Genomic DNA, 24,783 nt, shown 5'->3' with positions numbered 1-24,783 from the left:
CATCACAAAACCAGATTTCAAGACATTCTACAGGGCAGTTATCATCAGAACATCCTGGAATTGGTAAAAAAAAAAAAAAAAAAAACCCAAACACAGATGAATAGACCAATGGAACAGAACAGAAATGCAAGAAATCAACCCACACATGTACAGCCTATCTTTGACAAAGGAGTTAAAATCAATCCTTGGAACAAGAACAATCTTCAATAAATAGTGCTGGGAACACTGGTCCTCCATATGCAGAAGTATGAAGTAAGACCCTTACCTTACAGCTTACAGCTTACACCTTACACCTTACACAAAAATCCACTCAAAATGGATTGAAGACCTAAATGTACGAACAAATACCATCAAATTATTAAAGAACACTGGGGAAACCCCATAATCAAAGACTTCTTGGAAAAGACCCCAGAGGTACAGGCAATCAAAGCCAAAATTGACAAATGGGATTACATAAAATTGAGAAACTTCTGCACTGGAAACAGCAAAGTGAAAAGGCAACAACCAACAGAATGGGAGAAATTATTTGCAAACTATGTAACTGATAAAAGATTAATAACTAACATATAAAGAGATCAAGAAACTCAACAACAGCAAAATAACCTAGTTAAGAAATGGACAAAGGACTTGAACAGGCATTTTTAAAAAGAGGAAATCCAAATGGCCAACAAACACATGAAAAAATGCTCAGGTTCACTAGCCCTCAGGGAAATGCAAATCAAAACACAATGAGGCCGGCACCACGGCTCACTAGACTAATCCTCTGCCTTGCGGTGCCGGCACATGGAGTTCTAGTCCTGGTTGGGGCGCTGGATTCTGTCCCGGTTGCCCCTCTTCCAGGCCAGCTCTCTGCTGTGGCCAGGGAGTGCAGTGGAGGATGGCCCAAGTGCTTGGGCCCTGCACCCCACGGGAGACCAGGATAAGTACCTGGCTCCTGCCATCCGATCAGCGTGGTGCGCCGGCCGCGGCGGCCATTAGAGGGTGAACCAACGGCAAAGGAAGACCTTTCTCTCTGTCTCTCTCTCACTGTCCACTCTGCCTGTCAAAACACACACACACACACACACACACACACACACACACACAATGAGGTTTCACCTCACCCATGTTAGAATGGCTTTTATACAGAAATCAACAAACAACAAGTGTTGGTGAGAATGTAGGGGAAAAGGTACCCTAATCCACTGTTGGTGGGAATAAAAACTGGTGCAGCTGCTGTGGCAGGTAGTATGGAGATAACTCAGAAATCTGAATACAGACATACCATATGACCCAGCCATCCCACTCCTGGGAATTTACCCACGGGAAATGAAATCAGACTATGAAAGAGTTACCTGTACTCCCACGTTTATTGCAGCTCAATTCGCAATAGCTAAGATATGGAATCAACCCAAATGTCCATCAACTGAAAACTGGACAAAGAAATTATGGGATATGTACATCATGGAATACTACACAGCAGTAAAAAAAAATGAAACCCTGTAATTTGCAAAAAAAAAATGGATTAAAGTAGAAAACATCATACTTAGTGAATTAAGCCAGTCCCCAAAGCACAAATACTATATGCTCTCCCTGATCCGTGATAACGAACAGAGCACCTAAAAGGAAACCTATAGAAGTGAAATTGACACTTTATGATGCAATGACTTTGAACAGCCCTTGTCTTGACTGTTGTGGAACAATTTTTTTCATACTTTGTTGATCTCTCTATTTAGTATAGAGTTAATCATATGTGTATAAAGTTAATTGAAAATAGATCTTAGTGAAAAAATAAGAATGGGGATAGGAAAAGGAGAAGAAAGAGGGGTGGGAGTGTGGGTACGGTGGAAGAATCACAATATTCCTAAAGTTGTACTTATGAAATGCATGAAATTCGTATTTCTTAAATAAAAGCTTTCTTGGGGAGGAAGAAATACTTTAGTAAAAAATAAATAAATAAATAAATTCTGTGCTATAGTTATAGGCTCCTGTCTTATGAAAGATTGGCATTTTGGAAAGGTATCTCTCTTTTCCTAGGAAGCAGCTGTCTTGATGTATAAATAAAAAATCCATAATAAATATATTGTAACAAAAAATAAAAGGTCATCAGCCGACAGAGGAGAAACAAGCATCAGCAGCAGTCCGAAGCTAAATATCAACATCTCCCCTGCCAAACTGTTGGCTTCACTTTAGATGAGACGATGCTGCTACTTGCAGCAGAAGGAAAAAGGAACCAGATTGTGCAACTGGTGAGGCTATTCTCAGAGGCAGAACATGCTGATCATTTCCTCATTGCCCATAGGCAGCCCCAGAGCACACATGTGGGTCCTTGAAATGCTAAGGATAGAGGTGAGGAAGAAAAGGCCGGGAGAGATGGTCTCAGAAGTGGAGCCCTTCAGTCCTCAGGGGAAGCCTTGCCATGAGGCTGCCAACTTCACCTCCTGCTGACCCCTCCCCTTGCACAGGTAAGAGCTACCAGGAGCCTCAGTTTCCTGGGTCTGATGAGCCCCCTGAGAGCCCAAAACATGGTCTTCAGCATAGAGCCCAGACCAGCACTGAGCAAACCACAGAAGCTGGTGGGTGCTCGCTGAATGACTGAGTGAATGAGTTAAGTAACTCCTCTGATGAAGTGAACATTGCATAGGAAGGCAGCTCTGCAAACTCACAGATACTCTGATGTAGCATCTCAGTTTCTTTATCTTCCTCTTAGCTTGATTTTTTTTCAGGAATCAAGCTAGATACCTTGTTAGAGCAAGAAGAGCTAGAGACATTTGTTTCTTTTAGAGGAAGCAAAAATTTACAATACCAAATGACATGGGAAATGATGGAAAATTACAATATGTACTGGTATAAGAGCAACCAAAACAGCTCCCTGACCTTTGCCTACCAGCAAGGAGATGTCTATGTCCCTGTGTCCTGCAGGTACAGTTGCGAACTCAAGCAGTCAGTTCCCCCGGAGCCTGTCAGAGCCACAGTGAGAGCAGAGGGGCCTTATTGCTCTACTGTCCTATCCACAGCTCCACTCTTCTGTCTCCAGGTAGGTCCCAAACTGAAACCTGCTGCTGTCACCTTCCATGCTGCTCAGCTGACCCCGAGTACATGTCTCATTCTTGGCTTCAAAGTGTATTCATGTGTACAATTTCACAATTACCACAACCACATAGGGCAGTATTATGCCAATTTTATTGTCCAGGAAACTGAGGCCTGGAAAGGTGAGTGATTTGTGAGTCAGTAGCAAAGCCAGAGCTTCCAAGTCCAAATTCAGGGGTCTTGCCTTCAACACGGCTGCCACTTGAAAACTACAGCAAGCAGTGAATAAAGATTACCCCCAAGTTCCAGGTCCTGACCAGTCGACTCCTACGTGCAATTTTCTCTCCGAGGTTTGTCAGAGGCCAGGTATGGTTACCCAACCATATGAAGTCTATGTTCGTATATGCAAAAAAAAATGGAGGGAGTTCAAGAAACTCATGAAGAACATGAAAAGCAACTCTCTGGCTGAGGTTATGAGAAAGTGAAGGCTGAAAGCACAATTACAGGCTTGCAAAGGTCCCTTCCTCCCTCAAATCCTTCATTCTTCCTTCTGTTCCCAATGAAGCCCATGAACACATCTCCCTCCATCACTGTGCAATGTTCGATGTGTCTGTCTGGCACTCCCAACCACTCTGACCCTGAAGGTGAAATAGTAAGTACACCAGCCTTACAGCCATCTTACACTAACAGAAAGGCAGGAAGAGCCCACGGTGGCTTGCATGTTAGGGTCAGCCATCTCTTTCTTAACCCACCTCTGTCTGGTGAAGCTGATGGGAGTAGAATTTCCTGTTTGTAGAGCAACAATTCCAATCCTGGACGCCCTTCCTGTGGCTGTGACAGTGGGATTGAGCTCCCGAGTGCTCTTCCCTGTTTCTGTGAGTGGTGGAGAGCAGCACCTTTCAGGCCAGATATCCTGTGGGCAGAGAAAATCATTTCACTTCAACCAGCATTTCTGAGGACCAGTATGGATTCAACAGGTGCTTTGGAGAAATTACACAGGAGATAAAAACAGACCAGACCAAGCAACAAGCATGAGGCACCATCTATAAATCATAAAATTCTATGCACAATGCAGCTTCACAATTTCTACAAATGGAGACTGAGTAATGGTGATACAGTTGGAAGCCTCAGAAAATTGCATAAGACTATATTTTCATAGCATTTGAGGCTGGGATAGACATTTTTTTAAAAATGGGAGTCTGGGTGTGGATATCTGAACCAGCAGTTAGATGCTGCTTGGGACATCTACATCCCATATCAGCATGCCTGGTCTGCCCCAGCTCCTCTTCCAATTCCAGCGTCCTGCTAATGCACACCCTGGATAGCAGCAAGTGACAGCTCAAGTATTTGAATCTCGGCCACCCACACGGATGGGGTTCATAGCTCCCACTTCTGCCTGGCCCACTCGGCCCTGGCAGTTGCAGGCATTTGTGGAGTAAACCAGAGGATAGAAGATCAATCTATACACCCAATGCTCGCTCTCGCTCTCCCTCCCTCTCTCCCTCCCTCCTTCCCCCTCACCCTTGCTCCTTCCCTCTTTGCCTTTCAAATAAAATTAAAAATAAATAAAATGGAAGATTGATGGACACCATGGGGGAGATGGATCAAGCCCTCAAACCCCTCTTGCCTCTCCTACTAACTCTTCAAGTCTCACATATCCTTATTTTTATGGCAAGGAGAAAACTAACAAATAGCTAAGCAGTGAGATGTTTGCAAGTATAATTTCATTTATTTCTCACAGAAACTCTGAGTTGTTTTCCCTCTTTACAGACCCTAAAGAAATCATTAGTTTTCCCCAGAAGTCACATGAAGGACCTAGGACATTGTGACCTGATTGCAACCTTGACACAAAAAGGATGACTGAGCCCAAGGAACACAGTCTAGGCAGAGCCTTTGAAAGAAGAGCCCAAGGGCAGAGCCCTGGCAGATGTTTCTACCTTCCACATGCAGCTTCAATATCTTGCTCCAGCCATAGACACAGGCCAAACTGAGTCTCCTTGACCAAGGATTGTGGGCGAGCACTTCTCCCAGCCACACTCTGCTCCACGCTTCCACCAAACCATCACCTGCCCCCTCCTGTTTGCCTTCTGACTCTGGTGTTGATTTATTGTTCATGCCAGCTTGCTCTCGCTCACTCGCTCGCTCACTCTCTCTCAGTTGGCCCAAAGGAAGGTTGTTTTTACCCATTAACAATAAACTCCTAAAATTACTTCTAACCTGTGGGAGTTATAAATCACAGCCATAAACATAAACACATTCTTGGGATTTTTCAAAATGACGTTCTGAATAATTTGGGACAGTTCAACAGTAATTATCTAGGAAGATGGGCTCAGTTAAGCCCTGTTAATCATTCTTTTAATATGAATACAGATTTATACCCACAATAATTCTTCCTGCTTCAAAGCTTTTTATTTATTTCTTCATTTCTTATATAGGATGTTCTTTCCCTACACCTGCCCCTAAGCCCAGTATTTCAGGTGTAGTCCCAGAAGGAGGTAGAGGCCACTCCCCAGATGATTAGAGAAAGGCTCACGAAAGGGAAATTTACAAAGGTAAGGGCAGGTGTTAGGGACTGGATTGTGTCCCCCCAAGAAAACCTGTGTTGGAGTCCTAACTTCTAGTACCTTACAATGTGACTTTACTTGGAAGCAAGGTCATTGCAGATGATATTAGTTAAGATGAAATCATACTGGAGCAGAGTTGGGTTCCTGACTGGCGTGACTGCTGTCCTTACAAAATGGCCATGTGAAGATGCAAGCAAACTGGGAGAACACCCAGACTCCAGAGACTGGAATCCTGCACCTGCAGGCTGCAACAAACCACCAAAGCTGGGAAGAGGCGAGGATGGCTCCTTCTCCTACAGGTTTTAGAGGGAGCATGGCACTACTGACACCATGATTTCAGAATTTTCACCTCCAGAACTGTGAGACAGTAAGTGTCTGTTGTTTTAAGCCATCCAGTTTATGGTACTTTAAGGCAGCTATGAGAAACTAACACAACAGAGTTATGAGAAACAAACAACAGAAGTTGGAGAAACACCCATGGACTGGCAACAGAGGCATCACTCCCACCCTAAGCCTGAAGCATGGAAAGTGGGAGTTGAATCTGTAGCTGTAGGACAGGAGCTGTAGCCTCCAGCAGAGGAAGGCACCCATAGCTACTTTCTGCCTGAAAGGAAGGAATCTGGGTAATAAGGCCCATATTAGTCTCACTCCCTACACTCTCCCAGTGCTGCCTCCCTTTGGCCATGCCAAATGGGACGCCTGGGAGGAAAGGACGGGTGGATGCTGTCCTTTCAGATCAGCATCCTGCAGTAGGACAATGAGTGCATCTGGAGGGGCAACTCCAAAGTCACTTCCTTTCAGGAAAGCCCTCCCTGACCTCCTGACCAGACCCTGGCCCCTGTAACACACTCATTATCCTTCTTCTTGGGCAGAGGAATTAATTATACAAATTACTAAGTGATGACTGGCTCTCATGCTGGAACAGCTCCAAGAGAGAACAGGCAATATCTGTCATTCATTAGTGAATCCTCAGGATCTGGTGCACAGTAAGAATGACTAGGTTTACAGGATGTTCCAAGAGCTGGAAACCCTGCTGTAAGAAGACCAAGTATGTAAGTCCAGAGAGGTTGACCTTGGCAACTTTCAAAGAACTATAGACAGTGGGCACCATTATGTCCTGTAGGTGAGTACTGATGGCACAGTTTATAATGTCAAAAAAACATGACCACTTTCGAGTACTTGCTTGCAGTCCTCCAGCAATGGTAGTTGGGCAAAGTGAGGTGAAGCAGAGGTGGGTGTGGAGAGTAACCACAATGAAGTCAAGCAAACTAGGGCTGCTCTGTTTAGATTTCCTTGGGGCCATCTAGGGCCATCTGGACCCAGCTGGCAGAGGAAATCAAGAAAGCCTAGGAGGGTCTTTCCTTTACTGGCATGCCAGTAAGTTTCACCCTGGACTCCTCTCCAAATATGGGACACCTCCTCTGCTCATCTCCTACCAGGTGGCCCTCTTCCAAGCTTCTGCTGCACTCTAGTTCCCATTATTAATTTACCCCTTCGATTTCAAAATTTTAAAGATTTTTGGTCTTTAAATTCAAAAATGTAGATCCTAAGAGTTCAACAACCTCCCTCATTTGAGTATATATAAATTTAGGCTATCATAAACTGGGATGTACTGGAGGTTTCTATGTTGTTTTCTCTGTGTATTTCAACACAGGTGACCTAAGAACCCTACAGTAGAGAAGATCGATGAGTTCAATGAAGATCAGGTAATGCTGGCTCAAATTTGGAGGCAGCATTTCATTGGGTTGTTCTTTTACACAAGGGTGAATCACCCTGATCCAACTTTGCCTGGAGGAAGTTTGCAGTGAACACAATAATCATTACATCCTTAGAGTCTTTGTCCACGTACTATCGATCTCCCTCTTTGATGGTTCTTTTGATTACAGCTGTAAATGCCAATAATTCTTCTTCTTGGTATTAACTGTTAGCATCACTGTGGAGTACCCCATGTGTATACCTAATTGGAAAATGAAGCAGAAACCTTGTGTTTTCCGTCAAATAAGCTGCTGTAACCTCCTCCCAGTTGCCCTGATTTACCTGAACTACATCATCAGTCCTGAGGGCGGCATTGTCATCCTCTTAACAGGCATCAGGCACTGTGAGTCTCCTGTGATTGGCAAGAATTCTCTGCAGAATAAAACAGCTGCTGGCAGGGGCAGTGTCCTCGGGGACAAGTTCATCACAGGGAAGGTGTTGATTTAGAGGAGGGACAAGGCAGGGGCTGCTGGGAGACAAAGCTGTCTCTGTGAGGAGACACCTGTGGGGAGCAATTGCGACTAGACTAAGTTACTGGAATTAAGACTTATTCTATGCATCTGCTCTCCCACAATATGGTGCTGAGAGAGAGCAAACAACTTTCCATGCAGCTGCCTCACCAATTCGACTGATAAACTGCAGGAGCTGATCCTGCTCCTGATTGGAGGAGAGCAGCGTGCTCGGCGTGTGGGTAGCAGAGCATGGATTGGTGGAAGAGGACTATAAAGGAGGAGAGAGACAAGGTGCACCAGGAACATCCGGGGAACATCTGAGCAGCCCCTGAGAGAGCCGGCGGCGGTGTACCGCTCCTCCGCGGAGGCCCGGGGGGGGGGGGGGGGGTGTCTGGCAGCTAACCCGGGACGGCGTCGTTCCTCCACGAGTGAGGGAACGGCAGCTAACCCGGGAAGGGCCAGGGAAAAAGGAACAGCGCAGGGTCCGGTGTTGTTCCTCCACGAATGGGGGAGCAACAGACATCCATCTCACCCACGTCTGAGCAGGTCCTCATGGTACTCATGGCAGTCCCAACCTCATCAGTGATCTTGGCTGCTCACTTGCATCTTTTCTCCCAGGAGCCAGGTCAGATGTTGTGCTGGTGACTCAAGATCCAAAGGTGACGGTGACGTTATCTACAGAGGTGGGGGGTGGATGTGCTAAAGATGACATCAGTCTCTCCTCATCCATTTATGCCATAAATCTAGGTGTTTCAGAGGAGATACAATGGTAAGGTGGAGCCTCCTCTCCCTTCCTTCAGCATCAAATAATGTTCGTTGCCTATTACCTTACCCAACATGGAGGGTAAGACTCCAGCCCCAGCATTCCATTGTTTTGATGATTATTTGCTGAATATGGTCTTTAGTCCTCCATTCCACTTCTGTTTCTTATTTCCTCTTCCACATGTGCTAGAACAAGACATTGAAAAATTCCTTCCACTGACACTTCCTTATACTTCTTTGGACATTTCAATTTAATATTCCACTTCTACCCCCAAACTATCTTTTCCACATAGAGATGATTGACAGGGCTCTCTATTCCAAAGTTGAACTTTGGCAGAAATCAGCCTTCTCTCTGGCCTTGTCTGGAAAATCTACCATTCACCTTACTAAATAGCTTCATTAGAACTTGTGATGATGGATATATTTGGTAACTGGATTATGGTGATGGTTTCCCAAACATATGGGTATGCCAAAATTCATCAAATTATGCACAGTAAATATGAGAAGATTATTACACATTAAGTATACCTCAATAAAATTGTAAAAATATTTGTTAATGGGGCTTGCACTATGGCATAGTGGGTAAACCCACCGCCTGCAATGTCAGCATCCAATGTGGGTGCTGGTTTGAGTCTTGGCTGCTCCACTTTTGATCCAGCTCTCTGCTGTGGCATGGGAAGGCAGTGGAAGATGGCCCAGGTCCTTAGAAGGACCCAGAAGAAGCACCTGGCTCCTGGCTCCTGGCTTCAGATCGGTGCAGTTCTGGCTGTTGCATGCCATCTAGGGAATGAACCAGAAGTGCAAAGAGACTCTTGATATCCCAGACACACATATTCAGTTCCAATCAGAGCTCTTCATTATTCTACCAAATGACTTCCCAATCCTCCCTGATTGATCCTCTGCCTGATCTCACATATATAAAATGTATATATATATATATGTGCATGTATACATATATATGTATTTACTTATAGTATATAATTATCCATGCATGTAAGTGATGACTCCCTCCATGAGCTATTACTATTTATCTCTCCTAACAGCAGCTTCTTCAGATAATCTCTTCTCTACCCTCCAACCCAAACTCACTCTGTCCTGGTGCCCAGTTCCAGCATAAACCTGTAGCTGGTTTCTACATTTCTGGCCCACCCCTCCTTGGACAGCTTCTTTGGTAGAACTGTCTACAAGGCTCTGAATATTGACTCTGCCCTCAGACAAAATCACTTTCCTGGATCCCCATTCAGATAGGGCACCCTGAGCCCCACACTCTAGGAAGAGTTTAAGCCCAACCTTCCAAGTTTGTATCCCAGGTTCCCACATAGGGCCCATCATGATTCATCAAGTCCCCTGCCTGCCACTCACATCTGTTTATTCTTCTGTGAACAATTGATAGGCAGGGAGGTAGAGTGTATCCCCAGCACCGAGAGGATGCAATTCTTCTCCTAGTTTGAAATCATGACTTTGGAAAAGGAATGACATCAGGAAAGATAGTTGTGCAGATGTCAAAGTTGGGAAGTCATGGTTTTATAAGGTCTGCAGGCTTCAGTCCTAGTAAGGGACCCAGTGAGCCCTTCTGCTTGAGACTGGAAAGTCTGTCTTTGAGGAGAATGAGGGAGAAAAATGGACAGATTTGTAAAATGACAACTTAGCTACAACAAAACCCCATATCTGTTGGGTGCTTATTATATGCCAGGCACTGTTCTAAGCACTTCATGTGTTGCATGATTTAATCTTCACTACAACCCTATGATTCATTTTCTAGTATTACCCCCATGTTTCAAATGAGCACACTAAGGTGCAAAAAAGCTAAAGCAATTCCTCAAGATACCACAGCAGGAGCACAGTGTTCAGACACTGCAACCAAAGGACACAGCATACAATTCAGGGAAGAGGAGTGGCATCTTTGGAGGTCATCTCCAGGGTATGTCTGAAATAAGGAACACCAGGGACTATGCCCTTGCTGACAAACCCATTCAAACCAATGCTCTGAGACCATTGTCAAAAAACTGGGACAATGGAGCAGTGCTCTCAAATGGCCTGTCAAATGTTTTCTAACTCTGAGACTTTGTGATCCTTCATAAGCTTCACCCTGTCTTCTAAAATCATCTTTGAAATGGGGACGATAAAGAGCTCTAACCTCACAGTGTTGGGAACATCTAATGATAGAAAGTAAATAAATTGCTTTGTACATGATAATTATTCAATAAATGTTACTTATGAGAAAGTAAATTATAAGGTGCAAAAATTGAGGAAAAAGTGAACTAAATTACAGAGCACCAACAAGATGCAGATGCTTTGCAGGTATGAGTTCATTTAACCCTGTGACAACCAGGTGAGGTTGTTATTATCAGTTCTCCTTTACTGGTTGGGAGACTAAATGTGGGTGATCCTGTGCCTGGCTGGAAGACTGCCTGCCTAGCCTATGCAGGAGGTTAAGAGGGCATGGAGGCTGGCACCACAGCTCAATAGGCTAATCCTCCACCTGCAGCGCCAGCACACCAGGTTCTAGTCCTGGTCGGGGTGCGATTCTGTCCTGGTTGCCCCTCTTCCAGGCCAGCTCTCTGCTGTGGCCCAAGAAGGCAGTGGAGGATGGCCCAAGTGCTTGGGCCCTGCACCCTCATGGGAGACCACAAGAGGCACCTGGATCCTGGCTTCGGATCAGTGTGGTGCGCTGGCTGCACTGCGTTGGCCGCAGCAGCCATTGCGGGGTGAACCAATGGAAAAGGAAGACCTTTCTCTCTGTCACTCTCTCTCACTGTCCACTCTGCCTGTCAAAAAAAAAAAAAAAAAAAAAAGGCATGGAACACCATGCCTCCTGGGAAAGGCTCTGGTTGGGGGCTCAGCACACTGAGACCCACACATGACCTGACTGCTGGCAGGCAGCAGTGGCCCAGGCACATTTCCTCCACCCCCACTTCCTGTTGAGGGGCATTGTACAGCTCCCGGGTGTGGCCCAGACCCATAAGACCACCTGGAAGGTTATATAGGCTATGTGACCTTCAAGCTGATTGGAAAAGCATAGATGTACCAGTATTGGCTTTATCCTATGGAATTAGTGTTGCCACCCTGAACTAGCTACTCCCCTTTGCCTGCCTCATAAAAGCTTGTGCCTGATTGTTAAGAAACAGATGTGTTCACCAAAACTGTCACTGGTGTTTCTTGTCAAAGAACACTGTTGCCCCACCATCCTGACTGTATGGGCCTCTCAGGACCAGCCCACAACTAAGCCTCAGAGAGATTGGAAAGATTGCTTGCAGAAGCAGAGCCAGGACTTGAGTCTGACTTGGAGACTGATTGTCCTGGCACCACTATAACAGCAATGGCATAAACTAAAGAAATACCTAATTTTTAGCAACACCTAAATTAAAGATCAAATGGGAAGAGTGTGCGAGTTCAGTCATATCTGCTGATGCAGAGGTTGTTTCGATCCCTTGGCAAGTCTCCTGAAGAGGGGTTGGGGGCTGGAGTATCCAGGTTTTTTTTTTTTAACTTTTATTTAATGAATATAAATTTCCAAAGTACAACTTAAGATTACAATGGCTTCCCCCCCATACCGTCCCTCCCACCCACAACCCTCCCCTTTCCCACTCCCTCTCCCCTTCCATTCACATCAAGATTCATTTTCGATTATCTTAATATACAGAAGATCAACTTAGTATACATTAAGTAAGGATTTCAACAGTTTGCTCCCACACAGAAACATAAAGTGAAAAATGATAGATGATTTTTTTAAAATGATGATGAAATCAGATCAGACCTATTGTCATGTTTAATCCCAGTGAGAGTCAAGTTGGGAATTGATAATTTCTTTTTTTTTTTCTTTACAGAAGATCAGTTTAGTATGCATTAAGTAAAGATTTCAACAATTTGTACCCCCATAGAAACACAAAGTGAAATATATTGTTTGAGTACTCGTTATAGCATTAAATCTCAATGCACAGCACATTAAGGACAGAGATCCTACATGAGGAGTAAGTGCACAGTGACTCCTGTTGTTAACTTTACCAATTGACACTCCTGTCTATGGCATCGGTAATCTCCCTATGCTCCAGTCATGAGTTTCCAAGGCTATGGAAGCCCTCTGAGTTCTCCGACTCTTATCTTGTTTAGACAAGGTCATAGTCAAAGTGGAGGTTCTCTCCTCCCTTCAGAGAAAGGTACCTCCTTCTTTGAAGACCTGTTCTTTCCACTGGGATCTCACTCACAGAGATCTTTTGCCGGAGTGTCTTGGCTTTCCATGCCTGAAATACTCTCATGGGCTTTTCAGCCAGATCCAAATGCCTTTAGGGCTGATTCTGAGGCCAGAGTGCTCTTTAGGACATCTGCCATTCTATGAGTCTGCTGAGTATCTCACTTCCCATGTTGGATCACTCTCCCCCTTATTTATTCTATCGGTTAGTGTTAGCAGGTACTAGACTTGTTTATGTGCTCCCTTTGACTCTTAGTCCTTTCATTATGATCAATTGTGAACTGAAATTGATCACTTGGAATAGTGAGATGGCATTGGTACATGCCACCTTGATGGGATTGAATTGGAATCCCCTGGTATGTTTCTAACTCTACCATTTGGGGCAAGTCAGCTTGAGCATGTCCCAAATTATACATCTCTTCCCTCTCTTATTCCCACTCTTATGTTTAACAGGGATCACATTTCAGTTAATTTTCAACACTTAAGAATAACTGTGTATTAATTACAGAATTAAGCCAGTCATATTAAGTAGAACAGATAAAAAAACTACTAAGAGGGATAATGTATTAAGTTGTTCATTAACAGTCAGGGCTATGCTGATCAAGTCACCGTTTCCCATAGTGTCCATTTCACTTCAACAGGTTTCCTTTTTGGCGTTCAGTCAGTTGTCACCGATCAGGGAGAACATATGGTATTTGTCCCTTTGGGACTGGCTTATTTCACTCAGCATGATGTGTTCCAGATTCCTCCATTTTGTTGCAAATGACTGGATTTCGTTGTTTCTTACTGCGGTATAGTATTCTAAAGAGTACATATCCCATAATTTCTTTATCCAGTCTACCGTTGATGGGCATTTAGGTTGGTTCCAGGTCTTAGCTATTGTGAATTGAGCTGCAATAAACATTAGGGTGCAGACCTCTTTTTTGTTTGCCAATTTAAATTCCTTTGGGTAAATTCCAAGGAGTGGGATGGCTGGGTCAAACGGTAGGGTTATCTTCAGGTTTCTGAGGAATCTCCAGACTGACTTCCATAGTGGCTTGACCAGTTTGCATTCCCACCAACAGTGGGTTAGTGTCCCTTTTTCCCCACATCCTCGCCAGCATCTGTTGTTGGTAGATTTCTGCATGTGAGCCATTCTAACCGGGGTGAGGTGAAACCTCATTGTGGTTTTGATTTGCATTTCCCTGATTGCTAATGACCTTGAACATTTTTTCATGTGCCTGTTGGCCATTTGGATTTCCTCTTTTGAAAAATGTCTATTGAGGTCCTTGGCCCATCTCTTAAGTGGGGGCGGGAGTATCCAGTTCTTGACACCTCCCTTCTCTCCCTCTCCTACTTTTAAAATTCCAACTGCAATGTGAGCATCTAGGATGTTCTCCAGAGATGTCTCACTTCTTGGCTGAGGTAGAATACCTGGTGTCCATCCCACTGCCACTTAGATGCCTGAACACCAGCCTAGGTCAGTAGCTTTTGTCCCAGGCCTCAATATAGGAAATGAGCCCATCCATTGCTTCTGATGCTTGTCAAAGGCCACATATTTCTGGACTCCCTGAGAGTCTCTGGGAATCCTCATGAATTTTCTGCCTTCTCCTGCCCTTCCCAGGGGTCTGCCTAGAATCACAACTGTAGGATGCGGAGTTGATGTGATGATGGCAGCTGGAGGAATTCTATGGGTTTCTGTCAGGTTCACAGAACTGCTAACTTTACCACCCACATGTATCTGTACTGTTGAAGCAAAGTGTCCAAATTTGTCTTTTCCATTGTCACCCACTTATCACTTAAACCAAAGCAGCAAAATGGCTCAAGATTTGACATCCACAGTTCTCTGCAGAAAACACAGCAGTGTATTACAGTGTGCAGAGAGTAGAAAGTAATTTCTAACCAAACTTCCTCTGCTTTAGGTATGTTTTTTTTTTTTAATATAAAGATTCATTTTATTGGGGCCGGCACTATGGTGCAGCAGGTTAACGCCCTGGCCTGAAGTGCTGGCATCTCATATGGGCACCGCTTTGAGACCTGGCTGCTCCACTTCCTAGCTAGCTCTCTGCTATGGCCTGGGAAAGCAGTAGATGATGGCCCAAGTCCTTGGGCCCCTGCACCCACATGGGAGACCTGGAAGAAGCTCCTGGCTCCTGGCTTCAGATTGGCGCTGCTCCAGCCGTTGCAGCCAATTGGGGGAAGAACCATTGGATGGAAGACCTCTCTCTCTCTCTGCCTCTCCTTTCTCTGTGTAACTCTGACTTTCAAATAAATAAAATAAATCTTTTAAAAAAAGGGGGGGGGGCCCAAACATTTGGGCCATCCTCCACTACTTTCCAGACACATTAGCACGGAGCTGGATCAGAAGTGGAACAGCGAGGTCTCAAACCAGTGCCCATATGGGATGCCACCATCTCAGGCTACATCTTAACCTGCTACACCACAACCTTAGCCCCTTTAGGTAGGATCGTAATCCACTGTTTTTATCATAGACAATGAGTCTAGTTGATAAATTTCCACACTTTGAGACTACAGAATGAAAGCTTCTTTCCTACTCATCAATGATAGGATTATACAGCTTCATTTATGTATTTGGTCAGAATGCTTCACTCATTCTTCCAGCACATACCACCTTTGGTATCTGCTTAATTCTTCTCCACAGCAGCCATCACCCCCTCGAGATGCTGTATATTTTACTTGTTTATTTGTTTCTCAGCCATCCGTAATATAAAATCCTTAATGCCAGAGATTTTGTCTGCTTTGTTCATTGTCCCAGCACTAAGAACAAGTCTGGCGCATATTAGTCATTCAATAAATGTGCTAAATGAAGGAGTAAATACAACAATGAGCGAGGGTTGTGTGCATGCTGCCCTGTGCTGAATATCAGTGGGCACACAAAGTTGGTGCTAACTTATTCCCCTGAGCTGCTTCTTCCAAGCATCATCTGTCTGCCGGCAAAATGTTAATAACTACAATGAGATTTTACGAATGGTTGATAATACAGAATGGTAGGACACAAATAGCTTACTCTGTGAGAGCAGAGTTCCTGGGACATCCCCCCATTCAGGGGGTGAAATAAGGAGAGTGAAAGGCTCTCTTCTTTCTTCACCTTTTCAATCCTTTGGGTCCCAAGGTCCCATGCCCTGAGTCCTGCAGTGTTAGGGAAAAAACTAAACACTTCTACTTACTTTTCAGGAGTAATTTTGTAAACTTGCTCTCCAAATAGACTTGCTAGGACCTGCTATTTCATAACTCAAAGCTGCAATAACACATTTCCCTAAATAAAGAAAAAAATCCAACTTCCATGTACCTTACCACCACCACCCCCCACCAACGATTTTGGTATTCTTCAAGAATATAGAACCCTCTAGGGCTAAACTTTTGGGGGTTTTGGTGTCACCTGCACAAACATATGAGTGGCAAGGGCAGTGTGTACCACATACTGAAAGAATGCTCTGCAGGCATTCCTGGGTGCTCCAGAGCCCCCAAGGCCACAGTCAGCCAGTGGAGCAGGTGCCCCCAGCGTGTCGCACTCGTTGGAGAAAGACCTGCTGACAGAACAAGTTAGTCCAGCCAGAATATTCCTTGAAATAAGGCCAGCTTCTCAGACTCCGTGTTTAAATAAGAAATTTAAGTCATACTTTTCTTTTTACCTGCATACCTAAGGGAGAAGAGGGAAGTTTAAGTCATCCTCCACTGGCTTAGGACAAAACCTCATGGGTATTTATAAATTTCCAAAAAAGAAATGTCAGTGTAAGTACATCCCCAGGGCAACAAATTACTAAGGAAGGAAACAAATTTCAAAAAGTATAGACTTTCAGAGATCAAGGTTGCTCTTATAGATATAACAAAATTTATTTATTCGTTCAATAACAGTTTGAATCAAACAGGGATGCAGGAGAGATGGAGAGGAAGAAAGAGAGAGGGATAGAGGGGGAGGGAGGGAGGGAGGGAGGGAAGAGAAGACAGTTACCAAGGTCCTAGGAGAGATTACAACTTTAAATCAGGTTGTCAAGAAATGCTACAACAAGATGCAACCTTTCAACCAAGCCTGGGTGGGCAGGAAGCCTGATACTTGGAGTCTGAGCACCTGCTGGACTCCTGTCTCAGCAACAACATATTCACGTGTAACTTTCAGACACTTAGTGATATCGGCCTTTCTGTAGGTTGTGAGGGAAGGGAAGAGTTTTCCCTTCTTATCTTGCTGAGAGTTCTTTCACCCATAGTGTAAATTTTCATTTTTAAAATATATTTAAAAAATGGATGTTGGTGGGTGGCTGTGAGGGGATGGCAAAGAAGCAGTTCTGAAAAGGTCAAAGTTTACACCACAGAAAAGGAGATGACTAAATGGTATGATTGACAAATGGAGAGTGGAGGATGTGACACTGAGCCCTCTGCCTTGATTCTCTCCCTGCTCGTGCAACCCCACTCTATGGGCTGCTGGAAAGTGTACACAGTGGATGATGTATGTCTCACACTGGTCCCAAGATGACTCAACTCCAGCAGCCCTGGGAGAGAATCTGCAGCCTCATCTACATTTGCAGATCAGCGTCCCTCCCCAAAACTACCACCTAGATGGTGAGACTGCAAGAAAAACTGTGTTCACCTCAGGGAGGTGATCAGTTTCTCCTCCTCCCCAGGAAGCCAGTCACAGAGAAACCTGGGGGATTTGGAGTGATGATGTAGAAAGCTGGAGTCCTGTACAATGTCTAGCAAAACTTTAAGAATTCTAGCTTCAGGACCTCTGGGTGTTCTGGGGCCATGATGGCCAGGACAGGCTCCCTAATGGGTTTCCATCTTCACTTGCCACCTGACAAGGTATTGCAGTGAAGAAGAAAGGCAAGCTTCCACCCACAGGGACAATGCCACAGAGACACTACGGGTTAAGCTGCCACTTGCAATGCCAGCATCCCATATGGGTGCTGGTTTGAGTTTCTGGCTGCTTTGCTTCTGATCCAGCTCCCTGCTAATGCACCTGGAAATACAGTGAAAGATGGCCCAAGTACTTGAGCCCCTGCACTCACATGGAAGACTTGGATGAAACTCCTGGCTCCTGACTTTGGACTGGGCCAGCCCTGGCCACTACAGCCATTTGGATGTTGAGGGGTGGGGGTCAACCAATGGATTGAAAATCTGTCTCTCTCTAATCTCTCTCTCTCTCTGTAACTCCAACTTTCAGATAAATAAAATCTTTTTTAAAAAACCCACATAATTGTCAGTGTAACTGGCACTGTAAGTTGAAATCAAAGAAATGACTCACCAACAATAATCCTCAGTAAGAATCAACTTAAAATATTTGAGTCCAAATCTGATGATCCATCAAAACCCCAGCATCAAAACCATCATTACTCTTTCCATGTAAGAAATATGGGTCCTGTGTTGTGGTATAGTGGGTAAAGCTGATGCCTGTGGTGCCGGCATCCCATATGGGTGCCAGTTCAAGTCCCAGCTGCTCCACTTATGATGCAGCTCCCTGCTAATGCACCTGGGAATGCAGTGGAGGATGGCCCAAGTCCTTGGACCCCTGTATCCACGTGGGAGACCAGGAAGAAACTCCTGGTCCTGGCTTCAGATCGGCCCAGCTCCGGCCATTGTGGCCATTTGGGGAGTGAGCCAGAGGATGGAAGATCTCTCTCTCTCTCTCTCTCTGTGTCTCTTCTCCTTCTCTCTCTCTGTAACTCTCCTTTCAAATAAATAAATAAATCTTTTAAAAAAATCCACTCCCATGTACACAGAGTGTTAGAGCAGTGAGAAACCCTCATCAACACTCGGATCAACCACTTCAGCTGAACATGCAGAGACTGAGGAATGGGAGAAATCAAGCGACTTTCCCACCATCATGCAACCAAGTAGCAGCAAAGTCAAAGAATCCAGGTCTCCCAACTCCTGGTCCAGACCTCCCTTCGCCACACCCTAGCACCTGGTTGCACAGGAAAACCCTCTATGACCCACTTGCCTCTAGTCTGCGCCCCCTCCAGTCAGCTGGAAAACCTTTCTCCTTTCAACCAAGATGAACCCTCATTCGTGCCTTTATAAAGCCACCTCATCCGTGCTACGGGGCTGCAAGGTTCTCAAAGAACCGCAGAGAGCTTGACCATACTGCAGTCTTTGAATTCTACCTCTTCCTAAAAAATGCCTTGTAATTTCAAACCCTGCACCGGGTCCTCCTTATTCCATGAGTGCCCAACCTCTGGGCACCTGTGAACACATAGGTGCTCAGTGCACATTGCTGGGGAGGAAAAACAGGTGTCCTCCTCTCTCACTCAACCAGTATGACCCCACTAGATAGGGCTCCTGCTCCTCACATCAGGGCCTCTGACCCACTCTGCTGAGGACTGGCCGGAGCCTGTCTGGAAGTTTTCCCCCACCTTCCATTCAGAGACAAAATATCCCCTCCTTTCTTTTTCAGAATAAGGCAAGATCAACAATAAGACAATGTTGTTAAGAGAACCAACAAGGTGCTATAAGATTATAGGAATGACCATTTTATTATACTCAGTACTGGTCAGTCGTTTCCACGGGATCACAGGCCTGGTCCATTTCTGAGCTACTCTGAGTGAGTCGCAGGGAAATTAGACAGGGTTTGATTGCTGCACATGAAGGTACTACACTGGACTGAGACTGTTTGCAAAACCCTGGTTCTGCTGAGGGAGAACTCCAGTCCATCATTTCGCCTCGCCAGGCTCACTACAGGGTGGAGAAGCTGGACTGACACAGCCTGAGGTCCCTTCCAGTTCTCACCCTCCATGACTCTCTGATCAGCTGTACCCATTTCCTGTAAGTTAAGAGAAAACTTTCTGAAATCTCAGCAAAAAAATCAGCTAAAAATGAAAATGCCCTGGAAATGAACATCATTAGCAACTGCAAAGAGTCACTGGCAATAGCAATAATTGACAGCCTGCAGCCATAGAGTACTTTTCCATATGCAAGTTTCTGTTCAAAGTGGTTAACCTATTTTAATTGGTTTAAGCCCTGCAGGAACCCCATTGCTATTGTCGTCTCTATTTTATATATAGTGGAAATCAAAGCATGGAGAGGTTAAGGCATTGCGTAGGGTCATAGACCTGGTAAGCGGCTAAGCTGGGACACAAGCCCAGGCAGCTTAAGATGTTCCTTTCGGGCCGGCGCCATGGCTCAATAGGCTAATCCTCCGCCGGCACACCGGGTTCTAGTCCCGGTGAGGGCGCCAGATTCTGTCCTGGTTGCCCCTCTTCCAGGCCAGCTCTCTGCTGTGGCCGGGGAGTGCAGTGGAGGATGGCCCAAGTGCTTGGGCCCTGCACCCCATGGGAGACCAGGAGAAGCACCTGGCTCCTGCCTTTGAATCGGCTCGGTGCGCTGGCTGCAGCGGCCATTGGAGGGTGAACCAACGGCAAAGGAAGACCTTTCTCTCTGTCTCTCTCACTGTCCACTCTGCCTGTCAAAATAAATAAATAAATAAATAAAAATTTAAAAAAATAAAAAATAAAAAAGATGTTCCTTTCTCTGGAGTGCATTACAAGCTGGTTTTGGGGGGCAGGCATTTGGCACAGGATTTAAGCCACCCCTTGGGTGACTTAAAGTACCTGGGTTTGAGTCCTAACCCTGCTTCCAGTTCCAGCTTCCTGCTAATGCACACCCTGGAAAGCAGTAGGCAGTGGCTCAAGTACTTGGATCTTTGTCACCTACATGGGAGAGCCAGATTGGGATCCAGTCTCCTGGGTTTGGCCTTATCCAGTCCCAGTTGTTGCAAGCAATTGGAGAATGAACCAGTCTCACTAGCTCTCTTGCTCGCTCTCTCACTCTCTACCTTTAAAATAAAATTTTAAAAATAAAAGCTGGTTTTAAATCATGTCTGTGGTAAGTAGAATGGGTCTAATACCCTCCCAAGTCCTTTCTGATGGCAGTAAACTCTATTCTGTAAAAGGAAGCTAGGCACAGGGAGTAGAACTACTTCCTATTGGGTCCCCATGGTACTCCCCCTGCACTTGGCATGAAAGAATACTGGCAATCTTCATTGTACTGTATCTGTGGTATCTCTTTGGTCACTTTTCCATCTTCAGCCCCCAGTACACAGTATGTTCCTGGGCTAATACTTCTCTATGTGCTTTTTCTCTATGGTAATGCAGGAGGTCTCCATTTGTGAGGTGATGTGATGTCTGTGTCTTAAAATTACTAGCAACGTCTTCTTTCCCCATGGTCCAGTCCCTGAATCAGCCAGCAGCCTTTGGAGGGGTTGTGAGGAATATGCAGCACTTCTCGCTGATCACCTACAACCCCTCTGGGTTTAACTTGGAAATTTTCTGGACAACATGGTTATGCAAAGCTCCAAAAAGACTGCATGAATGCTTCCAAAATTAATCCTTTGGGGGATATTAAGCATTACCAGGTTTTGTGAAAGGAAGATCTAATATCATCAGGAGCAGTGTCAACAATCAGTTACATTTACAAACCAACAGACTGAAACAGGATTGCTCCGCTGACATGATTGTACTCTCACCCTGGGAACCACAGCGAACCTGAACAGGAGCAAAAGGGGACTGTGCACATACAAGTAGGAATCTTATCCTCACTGATCTCCCCTCATAGGGGTCACACCTCCACCCTCATCAAAACTGGGGCCCTCTCTTATTGCCATGTAAAATACAACTTCTTCACTTGGCTCCTCTGAGTTTTCCTGGTCTTTTCCCATCCAACTTACTGCCTCCAGAGTTTGTCAGACAAAAGGGTTAGGAGAAATGTAATGAGTTCCTGTGGGATCCATCCTGAGTGGCCCTTCCAGAAGTCTTATGAGCCAGAGGGGTTGTTCTGAATGATTACTAGGCCATGAGAAAGTCTAACTCACACCTGCTTCTTAGGTGGGACTGGTTGCCCTTTGTGGTTGTTCTTCTTAGCCCTTGACTCTCAGGACATTGGAGAAAAGAGACAGAAGCAGCAAAACAAGTGATTGTGCCAAGCTGGAAGAAAGAGGAGGCTGAGTTTTCTCTGAGTTCCAGATGACTACCTCCTCACTGCATCTGGAGTTTCATGAAAGGCCATGCATTGTCTTAACAAAAAGCATCATGGCACAATTTAAACTGATGAATTTTCTTCTCTTTAATACAGGATAATATAGCCCAGAAAGCTAAAGTCATAATACCAAAATAAGCAGGTTTCATCATTCTAAAAAATATTCATGTATATTGAACTTAAAAACAATAATAAGCAAATCATCTCTAATCATGGTAAGATCCTTTCACTATTTGAAAATGAATGACTTAAAATTTTTGGACTATAAACTGCATATATGTTTTTATATGGGAATTCTTTTAGTGGAGAAAAGAATTAGACAAAAGTGAGTGAGAACCACAGCTCCTAACCTACTAGTTCTGGGACCTTGAAAAAGATTGATTAACTTCTCTAAACCTCTATTCCCTCATCCATGAAATAGAAACAATGATTTGGAGAATCATTACAAGGATTATATTAAATAATTGCTAGTAAGCATCTGACACACTGGGGTGGCCAGCACACCCAACATGCTCAGTAGTGCTAATTCTCCACTCCTCTCAACACAAGATTTTGAAGTAAAGTGGTTTATACCTAGAAGAGAAAGGACTGGAGGAGCTAGAATGGGAGGGAAGATTGCCAATTACCACCAGCATTTTTCCAAACCAAGAAATCCAAATGTGCTGCCAGCACATTTTTCATAAAAATACCTCATCAGGATGTTCTTCCCACATAACCTCTCTGAATTCTTTCCCGGCACTAATGATAGTGAAAGTCCCAAAGGCAAGTCTCATTCATCATTGTGAGGGTCTAAGACCCTGTGTCCTCCCTGCCCTTCGTCTGTACCAGATGGAGGTGACTCAGCCCAGTCTCAGCCTCACCAGAAGAAATGTGGAGACTGAATCGCTCCCACCAAGCATTTTCCCAACAGACTTAGTTCAGAGATCTGAGCCAAGAGCTGGACAAAAGGGTGACAATTTTCAGAAGCCGTCTCCAGCTTTGGGGATTCCCTGGGAGTGGAGTCTTCCCAGGGTTAACATATATTTAATTACTGCATCCTTTTAAGGGTAGAACAATCTTTTCCTGTCCCTCAAAAGGAAAACTCTCAAGTTAATCACTAAACCATGAGAGGCGACATCTGTCTGTCCTCATGCAGCCCAGGTTATCTACACAGGGTTAGTTTTCACTGCAGTACCTGGGCAAGAAAACAAGCTTCCCTACATTAATTCTAAGGACAAAAATCATTCCTCTGGCTTCTCCCATCAAAGAGTTACAGGAATCTGGCCCAGGGAGACTAAGGGAGAAAAGCCAGAGAATCAGAGCTGCTGTCTTGCCAGACATGGGTGTTCTGATGACAGAAGATAGTGAGGGGTATCTGTGCCAAATCACATGCCAGAAAAAAGCTCTCCTAGATTGAGGAAACTTCCACCTGCTTGCCCGGTGCTGGGGTGGGGTGGGGGTGGGATCTGAGAGTCAGAGCTCTTACTCCTAACTTTTTGCGTGACTTTAGAAAAGTTAGTGAACTTCTTGGAGCCTCAGAAATTCATCTGTAAAATAAAGAATTTAGATTAAGTTATAGGTCTCCACCCAGCAAGAAAAAGGGGGAAGTAACTGTGGGACAAAGGGGATCAAATGTGACAGATTCACAAGATTTGGGAAGCACAATCCTGGCCTAGCTGAATCTTTTATGTGACCCAATGAGGATAAAATCAAAAAAAGGAACTAAATGAAATGCACTCATGATTAATCAAAGGGGATTGAAAGTCATTGCTAACCTCACACCTACCTTGCATCGCCTCCTGCTCACCTCCCTTGGGACACCCCTCCTCCTCTTTAATGCCTCCTTGTGAGTCTCAAAAACTGTGATCACTCAAGGTTGAAGCTTTTAATCTCCCATGTATAAAAGGATATGCAAATAGAGTTCAGTTTCCTGTTGAGTTTCTGCCAAGGTCTTAGCCTGGCAGTTCTGGGAAAGGAGCCAAAGGCCTCGTATTTCTTGGCTGTTCACATTCCCCCATCTGTGCTCCAGTCAGCAGCCTGGGCTCCAGCCTGTGGTTTATCTTCAGTCTTGTACTTTCCCTAGTTTTCTAAAGAACCCTTTAGACGTTCCTGCAAGAAAGTAAGATACAGCTGGCTCCCAAGTAATCAGAGGATTATCTGGTCATATTTTGGAGTAGTAAGAAAAATACCAAAAAGCTCAGAACTCAATCTTGTAAGCTACTTGAGGTATTGATATTGATTCAGTCTTAGACAGGGCTTGCGATAAGTCATCTGTGTCTCCAGGAAGGGGTGAGAAGGAAAAGGTCTTCAGGTACAATTAAGCTATACCTAGGCAGCTTCCGAAGCAAAAAGTCTGAAACACACACACACACACGCACGCACGCACACCAGATATCCTAGTGTGCTTCTGAGCTGGAGACTCCGCTAACCAACAGAATCAGGGACCAGACTAATCGCCCTATGTCTCCCTAATTGAACTCTTATACGACAGCAGCTGCCATTTTTGCTCCACACAAGGCATGCAGATGCAAGTTCACTGAAATGTTGTTAGCAATATTCTCATGGAAATTATATGTTCCAAGCTATGTGGAGTCTAACCATTTATCAAGCATGGGATTTCCAGTTTTTCTGTAAATGCCGCATCTTATTTGTATTTCCCAGTACCTCTCCTCTGAAGCTAACTCCCACCGGGGCTTTCCTATGCGTTCTCATTTCCATTACAAGGTCAATGTGTGAGTTAAATTTTTGAATTTCTTCAGAAACCTCTGCGGAGAGATTTTCTGTTTCATTTCCCTGTTATAGCAGACAACCTGCACTACCTCGTGACAATACAACATCAGTTAAAAATGCTCTCTGTGTTATTGCTCCATATCCAATCATTCATTTGGTGTCATCTTCAACATTTCTTTCCAAATACGTCTCTACTCCTAATCCCTGGGCCTACACTTTTTAAGAATCACGCCTTCTTTGCCATCTACTCACTGAATGTTGACACGCTACAAATTTTCCTCCTTACATGTGGACTTCCCAGTGCCCTCTCACCCTGAACCTTATGCCCTCCACAAGGATCACTGGCATCTTGTCACCAGGGAAGTGATGGATGGAAAGC

At 44.8% G+C, this 24,783-nt stretch overlaps 1 long non-coding RNA gene across 3 annotated transcripts in view; it reads right to left on the bottom strand.

Moving 5' to 3' along the window:
* Positions 1 to 23,546, bottom strand: part of LOC103351159 (uncharacterized) — a 100,315-nt gene extending 76,769 nt beyond the window's left edge. The window contains exons 1-2 of one of the 3 annotated variants that reach the window (XR_016217976.1): positions 23,461 to 23,546; positions 3,762 to 3,922 (exon numbers count right to left, since the gene is read on the bottom strand). This is a non-coding gene — a long non-coding RNA (uncharacterized LOC103351159). Of the gene's footprint in view, positions 1 to 3,761; positions 3,923 to 7,610; positions 8,060 to 23,460 lie in introns of those variants that run through there. The other 2 variants (XR_016217974.1, XR_016217975.1) reach the window with 2 other exon arrangements.
* Between the last annotated feature and the right edge of the window lie 1,237 nt (positions 23,547 to 24,783).

Source organism: Oryctolagus cuniculus, chromosome 12 (genome assembly GCF_051225735.1).
Source record: "Oryctolagus cuniculus isolate XC-2025 breed Fujian yellow rabbit chromosome 12, ASM5122573v1, whole genome shotgun sequence".
Lineage (NCBI taxonomy): Eukaryota > Metazoa > Chordata > Mammalia > Lagomorpha > Leporidae > Oryctolagus > Oryctolagus cuniculus.
Note: the sequence above shows the minus strand (reverse complement) of the source record. Positions and strands in the feature narration are given on the sequence as shown.